Source organism: Bos grunniens, chromosome 17, assembly GCF_055505025.1.
Source record: "Bos grunniens cultivar Pamir isolate PY7600 chromosome 17, Bosgru_T2T1.0, whole genome shotgun sequence".
NCBI classification, from domain to species: Eukaryota; Metazoa; Chordata; class Mammalia; order Artiodactyla; family Bovidae; genus Bos; species Bos grunniens.
The window spans coordinates 45692613-45705003 of NC_141181.1; the positions used below are offsets into that span (position 1 = coordinate 45692613).

The 12391-nt window shown below is 44.1% G+C and overlaps 1 protein-coding gene across 21 annotated transcripts in view; it reads right to left on the bottom strand.

Annotated features, from left to right (window-relative positions):
- The window catches only part of SFSWAP (splicing factor SWAP), an 81024-nt gene that overhangs the window by 49744 nt on the left and 18889 nt on the right, over positions 1–12391 (bottom strand). The window lies entirely within an intron of this gene.

Consider the following 12391-nt stretch of genomic DNA (forward strand, 5'->3'; position numbering starts at 1 on the left):
GAACCCAGGGTCACAGAGACCTGCCTAATTACTTCAAAGCCCTTCTATTCAGTTAGCTTCTTGCAAAAATCAGAGCTAATTTACTGATACCTGTATGCAACCTTAAATCTCATATAAATAAATCTAACTCTCAGAAGAGAACGTCAGCACTGGAAGGGTTCTTGGAGATTAGAGACCTGGTGAGCAATACTTGCTGTCAATTCTGGAAGATAAACATGTGTTTGTATTAAAAATAAAAATAGCTTTCCCGAGTTCTGTGGAGAAATGAGTATATTCTTAAAAAATCGATCTACTCTATTCACATGAGAATGTGAAGCAGCAGCACTGTGTTACCAGCTGAGTGGGCCCGGGCAGCAGCAGCTGCGCCCCCTCAAGGTCAGCGCCTGGCCCCTAGCCTGCATCCCAGGACTTTTCTAATAAGTTCAATGACTTTAAATCCTGTTTATACTTGCTGATTCCAGAACTGCCATCTCCAGCCCCGAGCTGAACTAGTACATTAAGTGCCTACTCAACACTTGCACTGGGACGTCTCATAAACCTCACAGGTGGACTGTGTCCAGAACAGGGTTGTCCCCACACATGGACATCTCCTGCTTCCTGCAGCTACGTCAAGCCTCCTCCCACTGGGTCATCCTGGCTTCAGTGGTCTCTCAGACCCATCCGACTCCCCAGGATCAGATCTCTTTTGACTGCTGCCCCGGAAGCTCCAGGGTCCCCTCCCTCAACTAGACAGAGCCCTCCCTGCCCACCCAGCCAGATTACTCCTCTGCTGGAAACCCTCCCCAACAGGTCCCCAGCCACGCTCCCCTTCTGTGAGGCACCTGCCTTCAGGCCTCGGGGCCCTGAAAGCCTTGGCTCAAGGGCTTCCCTGGCTCCATCCGCCAGCATTGTGCACTCACTCCCCCAGGGCTCTTGTTGATTCTGTGATGCTCCGCGATGGAGGAAACGCTGTTACGGCTATCCCCAGCATCGGCTGCCTACGATGCCAGCTTGTTCAATGACCGTATAAATCACAAGAGGAAGAGCAGAAACTGGAATGACACGGAGCAAAGACTTCTAGGAGACAGAACTCTGGAACCTTCTGAACTCTGAGGGGCAATATTCAACCCACAATTCTGGGTCCATCCAAATGACCTATCATGTTTGAGAGCAGTATCCAGACATTTTCAGACATTCAAGGATTAAAAAAATAAAAAAATCGGTCTTCTTGTGTACCCTTTCTTTCTTGGCAAACTACCGGAGGATGTACTCTAGTAAAATACAGGAGTAAACAAACCAACCAGGAGAAAACAGCCCTAACACAGGAAAGCAATGCCTGGAAGTCACCGGAACATCCTGGGCTGCAGGCTGGGAACAGGGCCTGTCTAGACTGGTACCCAAGGCATACAGCTCAGAAACACAGTTGTCAGTCACCACAATGCGGACCGTGAATGCAACCACCAATATCACAGAGAAGTTGCCGCAGAAGCAAACACGAAGCATCCAGCATCAAGACTCGCTTAAAAAGATGGCACCATTAGCAAGTGCCCGCATCACTCACTGTCTCTGCAAACTGGAGGCGAGGAAGTCAAAGCAGTGACCTGGCTGACTGTCCTGGCACCTGATAGCTGGGGCTCCTCTGACAGAGATCAGGACAGAGAGACAGGTCCAAAACTTTGTAGAGGAATCGAATTGGTGCACAGGATTCATGAATAAACTATTTCTGAATTGCTCCCTTTTGAATTTTGATTAGGAAACAGAGGTTGAAATATATTAAAGTTACAAAGTAGCCAAAACCAAAACTAAACGAGTAATATGAGCAAAATTTAGGGTATTAGAGCAGACTTCATAGGGGCACAAGTGAGCCGAATCATCATTTGTCATAGCAAGAGAGATGTCAGAGAAAATCTAGAGCTGATAAATCCAGAGACGGTGCTATAAATGCATTATTCAGAGATATGGAGGAATCCTCAAAAACTTGCAACAGTTAAAGCATTTATTATTTGACTTGAAAATATGTTTTACTTTGGGACACTTTTAAAAATTATTTTAATCAAAGAGATAAGTAATTTATCCTATTTACCATAGTCTGAGCTCAGGCCAAAGAGTTCAGAGTTCAACATTATTCATTCTCCTCTTCAATGTATTACTTCATGGTTAGTCTTTCCTTTCTTCGGTCCATCCAGCCAATATTTGCGTCAGAGAGGCACCTGAAGCTGGGGATCCAGCAGTACCCACGACAGACAAACCCCACCCTCTGGGAACTTCTGTATGGCAAGTCAGAGTATGAAAGTAAACCAGGGAATAAACAAAGTAAGCTCCAGTTCTGACAAGGGTTATGGAAACATAGAACAGGGTATGTGAGAAGAGGATGAACTAGAGGAAAGGACACTGTGCAAGGCCAGGGAGACCTGACCTGAGCAGTGACAGGTCTGAGCAGCAGCACTGCAGGCTGACGAGGAGCCAGTGCAGGAGCCCTGTGGTCAGAACCCACCGCACAGGAAGCACAGTGTGACGGTGCAGGGCAAGGCGAGAGTGGAGGCAAGTTTCCGGGATTTAAATGGCATGGGAAATCAAGAGAACGGTTTGCGTAGGGAGGTGCCAGGGCAGCTTCCACTGACCACCACAGGAAGCACAGGCTACGGGAAGGCTCCCCAAGACTGACAGGGGCTGCAACAGATGACAAGGCCAGAGAGACAGTAGTGTTATGTGGTGAGGAGTATCAGATTCGAGAGAGGCCCTGAACGTGATCCCCAAGGATGCGCAGCAAGATGTGGGAATCGGGAAGAGAAAACTGAGGTGACGCCTGATGCTCTAGCCTGAATGACAAAGTGAAGGTTGGTGCTGTGCCCTCAAACAGGGGCATGGGGGGGCCAAGACGAGAGTCCTGCTCTGGATGCACTCAAGTTAGGGGGTAGGGGTGATGGTGAGAAGGCAGGTGCGGCAGGGGCTGGAAACACACAGACACTTCCTACCACAACAATACACTGTAAATGCTGGAGTCTTAACGAAACAGGTCTTTGCTATAATGTTAAAGTTTGTAGGGCTACCATACTAATAAAAAAGGAGTAAATAAAATAAGAATACTCATATTCAGGTAAAGTCTCTTAAGTAATTTTGGGATAGACCAAAGGTTGGTAAATTTTCCCTATAGAAACTCAGGTAGTAATTATGTTAGGGTCATGGATCAAGCAGCAACACCGAGGATATCATACAAGCACTTAATAGTGAGTAAAAACAAAATTCCCACATATTTTTAAATGGCTGAAATTCAAAATACAGTAAAAATAATTGAGTGCAAGTTTTTTTGGGGGGGAGGGGCAAAGGTCCATTAGCAGGAAGAATACAATTCCTTTTACACAGTAAAACTTTCACTGAATTGGGGTTCATAGTGTCCCCATCACCAAGATGACTGTAAAGCTGTCTTAGTTCATGGTCACACACACAGGTGGTGGGCTGGATTCTGTCTGCGGGTTGTGGTATGTCACCTGGGAGAGTGTCACACACCTAGCATTTTCTATTTACTCTGAAGCTAAAACGCTTTCCCCTCCACAAGTGGAATTTTTGTTTTAAAAAAGTCAACTGCAGATCTTACTTCCCTGACCAGGGATGGAACCCTCAGCCCCTGCAGTGGAAGCATGGAGTCTTAACCACTGGACCGCCAGGAAACTTCCCAGCCCAGTGTTCAAGGGAAAAAAAAAATCCCGAACAAAAGGAGACCTGTTCTGCTGTCATCAAACTGGAAGAGGAAAATCTGAAGACTTCTGTAGTGACGCTGAGAATATCTCACTTGTAAAGCCGAGAAACCACTCAAGGGGATCAGTTTTAGACATGTGAACATGTGACTCTGGAACTTTAAGGCCAGTGTTAAAAAGTAATCGCTCTATTTTTTGCAAATACAAGTTATTTCTCAGGATGCCCTGTCTCCAACCATTACTTAAAGTCTTCATCAGTGACCCTCAAGCAAAATGATCTGAATATTTTATACTGTGTTTCGGTTCTGGAGACAAGTTACATAAGAATGGATTCTGGAGAGTCTGGGTGGAGAAGGCAGGAGGCTCAAGTGTGTGACCAGGAGCCCAGGTGAGGCGAGGCTGCGGGGGTATGGGGGGCGACCTGGGGAAGGACATCTGCTCCAGGGCATTGTTAGGATCCCAGGAGAGAGGAGAATGGAGTCTCCAGAGGAGCTGCACTTGTGAGGGCAGACAAAGCATCTCAGAGCAGGTGTGAATGGTGTAGAGGAGGGGCGCCCGGTTCTGGGACTAGAGGTCTGGACAGAGCTGCCAAAGTAAGCAGGGTGAGGGGTGAAGGGGAAGGTGAAAAGGAAGAGGCCCCGCAAAAGGAATCCAGCAAGGAACATGACAGGTAGACAGCAAGGAACTGAGTCTGGAAGGAAACAGAACCCAAGCAACCTTTTGAGTTTTTGGGCCACAGAAGAATCTGGAGAGACAGGAATTCAATCGAGCACAAAGAAAGGAAGTAAAGCAAGCAATGAGATGGAAGGGATCATGCTGAGCAGGGTCAGGAACCAGCCCTGTGTGTCTGCTTCAGCACAGCCTGGGAGAGCTCGGGATGGCTTCACAGTTTCAAATGGTTCAAAAACAACCCAATAAAACAACATTTCACGATGCAAATATTCTACGAAATTCAAATTTCAGTGTCCATAAATCAAGCTCTATCAGGCACCGTTACACGCCTCTGTTCCCAACAGTCAGTGCAGCTTTCACACTCCACCAGCAGCGGTCACAGAGTGCACTCAGTCACCACACTAGAAACACTTATGCCTGGACCTTTACAGGAAAGGTTTGCAAACCTTGCTGAAGAGCTTAGAAAATAAACCGAGGACCCAAACACCACTGCTATCAAGCTGGTACATTTTAAACTGTAAGGAACAGAACAGTCACAGCTGAAAAAAATCAAAGTAAGGAGAAGATGGGACAGGAGGTGGACGTGATCATGCTGAATGCCAAAGAGAAACTGAGATTAAAACAAAAAAGAGAAAATACAGACATGGAAGAAAAAGATGATCCAAAATAAGGAAGGTGGCATCTTTTAAAAGACATTCAGAGGTACAAAATAATTTCCCTGAAATGAGAACAGAATCTTCAACTGAAAAGGGTATGCAATAAATTCCAGGAAAACTGAGGACTTCATTGAAAGTTATTAAAATTTAAGAACAGAGAAAGAATTCTTAAGGTATTCAGTCAGAAAAAGCAGTCTCTTAAGGGGGGAGATGGAGCTGGCCACTCTCTCCCTTTTCACAGCAACACTCAGCAATTCTCCCAAGTTCCAAGCAAGTGTGAGTAAGTGAACTATTCTCAGCCAAGTTGCTATTTATGTCAAAGGGCAACACAGACAACACGAACATGCGATCTCAGAGAACAGCAACCAGGAGCAACTAATGAAAACCAAACAACTTACCTACACAACTAGTCAGTGGCAAAAGTCAGCCAACCTAGGTTTCACTGAGAGGAAGAACCATGTGAAATTCCAGTTTACAAAGATCTCAAGGAAAGAATACGCAACCCAAGAATTTTATACCCAGACAATTTTTCCTTTCTACACCAGGGTCAAAGGCAGGTATTTTTAAAGTATATATGAAATAGAAACCTTGCAAAAAAACTACTTATTTATGAAATTCTAATGACCAAGAAATGAATCAGATAAAGAACTCAAACAGAGATGCTCTGACAAAAAATCTAACCCAAAGAACTCAGAATAATCAACCAGGGAATTATGGTTACAAAACTGAACATAAACCCTACTTTTAACTCTCACAATCTAAGCATATTTCTTTAAAAAGACAAAAACAAAAAATGAGTTAGTGAAGGGGTGAAGGGAAGGTATTTTAATGAGGACTTAATTTTCTCTACTTAGTTGATTAATAATGTCTAAGATAAAAAATAAAAAGCTTAAGAAAAAAAACCCACACCCTACAATTCCAACCACTCTAATGTTCTCTTAAGCTTTAGAACTGAATTCTTGGAAGAAACTTTTATCTGACATTCAGGAATTACTTCACTTTGATTTTGATTATAGGTTCTTCAGCCAAATTCAAGTAAAATTATAAAGCTTATGTCCACTTTAACACAAATATTTCTATCTACACATAAGTTTTTAAAAACAACTTTTCATAAAAATTATCTTTGTATCCTAAAGATGTGAGCTTTCTTTTTTCCCCCTTTGTCCCCATGATTACCTCAGTCTTTTCCACTGTCAATGATGTTCACCTAGTGTTAAAAATGGCTATTTCTGGATGGTGGCATCTTTTACTTTTCCCCTTTTCCCCTTCTACTTCTCTTGAATTATAATAAAGCTATTTCTAAATGAGAGTTTGGAAGGTAAGTAAAGCATTTCAAGGTCATGACTTTGCAGGGAAAAAAATGCTAAAAGCAACAGCAAAATCACATTTTAAAAACTGGGAAGAAGCAAGAAAATATCTACTGCAGCCACGTGATGTGGTTTAATTTCACTTAAGCTATTTATAGAACATTAAAAAAACTGAGTTGGCATTTTAGTTTAAAAAAACCACATGCTATAATAGTGGGTAGTATTTCAGCATTACTGCTTCCTGCATAATTAATTTTATTTATTATGCTCTTTGGTAAGGATTTATAGCTAAACAGCATAGGACAGCCAAATAAGAACAGCTAACAGCATGAATGACAGCTCACTGTCAGACTAATAAGTGAAAGAGATTGAGTTTCATGTATCTATATTTAAGGAACTTTGAGAAAAAATTCTTTTAAAATAAAAACAGATGCTTTTCTTCCTAGACTGCCAAATCTAGGGAAATCTCTGATCAGCAGAAAGTAAATAACAAAGGACAACTGAGTACATTCTAAGGTTATTAAACACCAAGTCATGTAAAAAGACAGAAAAACTTAGAGACTCCAGCTACCTAGACAGGCCCCAGCAGGTGGGCACCACAGCATTTGTTTTCTGGGATAAAAGCTGCCACCGGGACTGCTTCAGCCTCAACAGAATACAGGGAGAGCTGACAAAACAGTCCTGTCATTAAATCACAGAACTGCAAAGAATTAACTCAGGATACCAGTGTTTCAAAATAAGCCTCACCCAAATCTGTATTTTTTCTGAGAAGGTTTAAAGCAGTACAAACGGCCAAGGAAGGAGTCACTCTCCTTGCCCTGCACTTTATTCTTCCAGGTCCTCTTCTGAGGGCACCGTGAGTACCAGTTTCTAACCTGTCTTTCCACTTCTGAACTGAATGCTGATGGTCTCACACCAAAACCTAGTCCTGGGCCTTCTGCCCTCACCCACGCCAAGTGCCCCAGGCAGGGCCTCCGGCTCCTCTCTAACTTCAGCAGCCCGCCACACACATGCATGCCCTGATGCTTATTCCATTAGTCTTCCCTGAAGGACACAGAGGGCAGCTCAGCCTCGTGCTACTAATAAAAATCCTTTTTTACAATGAACATTCTTTTTTTTTCTTTTAAACTATTTATTTGGTTGCTCTGGGTCTTAGCTGCAGCATGTGGGATCTAGCTCCCTGACCAGGGATCAAACCCAGGCCCCCTGCTTTGGGAGCACAGAGTCCTAGCCACTGGGCCACCAGGTGCTGGTGACGGTTTAGCCACTCAGTCGTGTCCGACTCTTGTGACCCCATGGACTGCAGCTTGCCAGGTGCCTCTGTCCATGGGATGCTCCAGGCAAGAGCACTGGAGTGGGTTGCCATTTCCTTCTCCAGGGGATCTTCCTGACCCAGGAATCAAACCCAGATCTCCTGAATTGCAGGCAGACTCTTTACCAACTGAGCTATAAGGGAAGTCCCACAGTGAACATTCTTGTAGCTCAATCTTTACACATATATTTGTAGAAATATAGGAGAAATAAAGGAGAAATTCTGGGTCAAAGGCAGGTGCGTTTTAGTTCTGGTCTACACTGTCCACTTGCCCCCCACTCTGCTGGATATAAGCCTACACTCTCACCAGCAACAAGTGAGTGCTGTCAGCCTTGTCCTTTGCTTATGTGACAGCTGAAAACCGGCATGTCACTGCAGGGTCATTTGCATCTCTTTTAATTAATCTGTGATTACTAAGCAATTAAAAAAGGTATACTCAAAAGAACATTTTCCATAGCCCAGAAACTTCTATTTTATCTTAAGATATATAATTTCAAAGTATTCTCATGTGCTTGAAAATGGATATTTTTTTATCATAATGAAGTCTCAGATTCTTCATATATTTGCTGCAGCCTGATTTAAAAGAAATGTTGGATTTTATTTACTGTGGAGGTTAGTTAGGTTCTAAAGTCAGCAGATACAATGCCATTTGAGTGAGCAGCAAGGGTAAACCTTTAAAAAATCAAATTGTATGGTCATTTTTACCTTTGTGAATTATTCATACTACAGTTCATTTTTTCTACTGGACTGTTTTTTTTCCTACTTGACTGTAAAAGCTGTTTGTGTATTATTAGTTTTCTCTGCTTTCTTGATGGCTTTATTTTTTTCCATTAGTTAAATATCATGTCTGTTGGTTTAAATAGATGATTCTTTATCTGTTAAAGTATACTTACTTTCCTGAGACTCTCACATCTGGCACTTAAACCTGGAAGCGATTCTATTAGATAAAAGGCGAGGTTTTAATGGGATCTTTTCTGAATAGCTTTTTCCTGACACCATGCTTTTCATAAGCCAGCCCTTCCTCATTTGAACCTGTCTCTGGGGGGCTCATTCATCCTCTCCCTCTGAAGAGTGTCCTAGGATTTGTGCTGGAGGCACTAACACACCAGGCCAGGACATTCCTCCTTAGAAGGCTGAGCCTTTCTGCTTTTACCAGCAGAGTTTTTAACTTTTAAACATTTTCCAGTTAAATGTACTGGAATGTAGGTATTTAATTAAAATGTATGCAAACAGATGAAATCTGGGTGGGAAAAGAGAATGGCTGTTTCTGTGAAAATGAAACTGAATCCTTTAAAAGATGGGTTAAAACACCAATTGCTTAAAATACAACAACAAAAAACTGCTGTGGAACCTAAGGAGGGAGAAAGAACTGTGAAAGTGCAGAAGGAAGATACCAGAAGCCTGCGGTTCTGCTCTTGACGTGCACCTCACCTCACCTCAACTCACAGAACCCAGGCTGGCCGTGGTGAGTACGCCCGTGAGAGGCAAGGGTGTGGCCCATACCAAAAGTCAGTCAACAGGGGCACACGTTCAGGTACGCATTTTTAGACCTGTTTTAATCACACGCTTTCCTTAAATCACCAATTAATTCAGACTTCTATTATAACATGTCACTTGATTATCTTATCAGATCAGATCAGTCACTTAGTCGTGTCCAACTCTTTGCGACCCCATGAATCGCAGCACGCCAGGCCTCCCTGTCCATCACCAACTCCCGGAGTTCACTCAGACTCACGCCCATCGAGTCAGTGATGCCATCCAGCCATCTCATCCTCTCTCGTCCCCTTCTCCTCCCGCCCCCAATCCCTCCCAGCATCAGAGTCTTTTCCAATGAGTCAACTCTTCGCATGAGGTGGCCAAAGTACTGGAGTTTCAGCTTCAGCATCATTCCTTCCAAAGAAATCCCAGGGCTGATCTCCTTCAGAATGGACTGGTTGGATCTCCTTGCAGTCCAAGGGACTCTCAAGAGTCTTCTCCAACACCACAGTTCAAAAGCATCAATTCTTCGGCACACAGTCCAACTCTCACATCCATACATGACCACAGGAAAAACCACAGCCTTGACTAGACGAACCTTTGTGGGCAAAGTAATGTCTCTGCTTTTCAATATGCTGTCTAGGTTGGTCATAGCTTTCCTTCCAAGGAGTAAGCGTCTTTTAATTTCATGGCTGCAGTCACCATCTGTAGTGATTTTGGAGCCCAGAAAAATAAAAGTCTGACACTGTTTCCACTGTTTCCCCATCTATTTCCCATGAAGTGGTGGGACCGGATGCCATGATCTTCGTTTTCTGAATGTTGAGCTTTAAGCCAACTTTTTCACTCTCCACTTTTACTTTCATCAAGAGGCTTCTGAGTTCCTCTTCACTTTCTGCCATAAGGGTGGTGTCATCTGCATATCTGAGGTGATTGATATTTCTCCCGGCAATCTTATGGGCCACATCAGATGTGGCCCTTTGTTGTGCCTCTAATTTTTCATATTCTTGCTCGCTAATTTTTAAGAATCTAACCACAAATAAAAACAAACTTGAGAACCCAAGTACAGCTATCTGTATTTACTTCTTCTAAGCATTTTTCTGATCCAGAGCCAAATTCCAGCCCAGGGCTCTTCCTGGGAATACCCAGGCCACCTCTCCTACCCTAAGACTCTTGGATGCTAGATGGGCTGTTGTCATGGGAAACCAAGGGTCTGATCCTGGAGGGAGGGCTCTCAGGGAATGTTTCCTTCACTACCTGCTGTCCCCGCATGGCAAGTTCCAAGAAGGGGCCAAGGGGTCGTGCACACCACCCATTCACTTCCTACCAGGAAGGAATCTGGTTTTTGTCCTCCTCATTTCAATAAAACTGGTCTCGCTCCTCGAACATTACATTTAAATCTGTGTGAAATCTGAAGGATGTTCAGAGCCTGCTCCCCAGCCTCTAGGCAGAGCTGACTACTGCTGAGCAGTCTCCACAGAGGAGCTCTGTGACCTCCCTCTGACCCACAGCTTATGATCCCTCCTGCACCCACAGCAGAGGTTTGATACAGGCACCTGTGAGTAGCATCTGGCTTGCTGCATGTTTTGCTGGCCTGCCTTATATTTTTACAAGGTATGAATTCACTGCCAACATCTGTGAGTTGAGATGTTTTACCCAAACATGCTAGATTCCTTGCTTCTCTGGAATACCTAGAAGTTGGTCCCTGCCCTTGCCATGTCTAATCACCCACACGTTCTGTCAGCACCAACTCCTTCATCTCTGCGGGCCTGGGCAGATGTGAGGCTGCCCTTGATGCAGGGTGTGCCCAGGCAAGACCCCCCAAAGGCCCTCTCCTACTCATGTCTGTCACTCTTGCACATGTGTAGGAGATGAAGTGAAGTGAAAGTCGCTTAGTCGTGTCTGACTCTTTGCGACCCAATGGACTATACAGTCCATAGCCTCTCCCTTCTCCAAGCGATCTTCCCAACCCAGAGGTTGAACCCAGGTCTCCTGCATTGCAGGTGGATTCTTTGCCAGCTGGGCCACCAGAGAATGATGACCATCAAAACAACTATTTTGTTGAGGGGAAGAGCCAGTTACTAATGGTGCCCCCTGACTGGAGTATCTCCATCTGGGGTCATGGGTCAGGCAGGGAACCAAGACTTCTCACCTATGAACTGGTTCACAGAAGTTGCAGAGAGCAAGGGTGAGATTATACTGGGGGAAGAGGCTGCCATGAGTCACCCTGGCCTCTGGGGCCCCTGGTGGGTGGCAGAAGGGACTGAAGTCATGGGCTCCCTGGGACCTGCCCACACCTTTCACCTGCCATTACTTGGCCCAGACCACGGGACTTTGCAGTGAAATCCTGAGTCACTGAGCAGCTTCTCTCGCTCAGCTACTCCCCTGCCCAGTCCTACAGGGTCTCTAGACACACTGAGCCATTACCGATATCACAGTTAACTGCATGTACACTAGTGATAAGCAGTGAGAATAACCAGGTAACTGCCACTCAATCCCGAATTTCTATTCCTTCCCAATTTAAAGAAGTCTGATAGTTCTAGGAATCTAGTGGAGGTGCAGGGACAGCACACTGAACTTAAGGAAATTCAAGGACGGGTCTGAAAAGAGACAGCAAGGAAGAAGTAAACTGGAGACGTCCGCTCAGCGGGCTTGCACCTTGGGCTGAGGCAGCAGTAGATTCGCCTGTGCGGGCTGTCTACACAGAAAGCCCCTGGGGAGTGATTTACAAAGTGCTGCAGGCATTTCTGCTTATTAGGACAGGTCCACCACACCCCAAGCCCAAACCCTAACCAGCAGGTGAGATGAAACAGGGCCAGATCTGCTCTTTGATTTGAACATTTAAAGAAATTTCATTTGACTTGATTTAAGCATTAAAGATGTTACCTGAGTTCTCTAAGAGTTTTTTTTTAATAAGGACATATGCATTAAGTTCACTAAAGCAACTGATTTCTGAAGTCTAAAAATGTTAATTTAGCACATCAAAATTACACATTATTGCATGCCAGTGCCAGACAGGAAGTGCATAAGGACACAGTTATCATTTTTAACAAAAGCTTCATTCCCCCAAAACAAGCACTTTATACATTATAAAATGGAATTAACCTCAGGCTGACCCTCTAATGGCTGAGAGTGACAAGCTTTATAGATGGATTCATTGTATCAGATACCAGATGTAGGCTGAACAGAATTCCTGTGGCTTTGCTAAAGGTTCTTCTCTAATTCAATATTTAACCTCTGAATAAAATAATTTTAAAAAGACCTGGTAGTAAGACCAAGGTTAAATACTTTCAAATA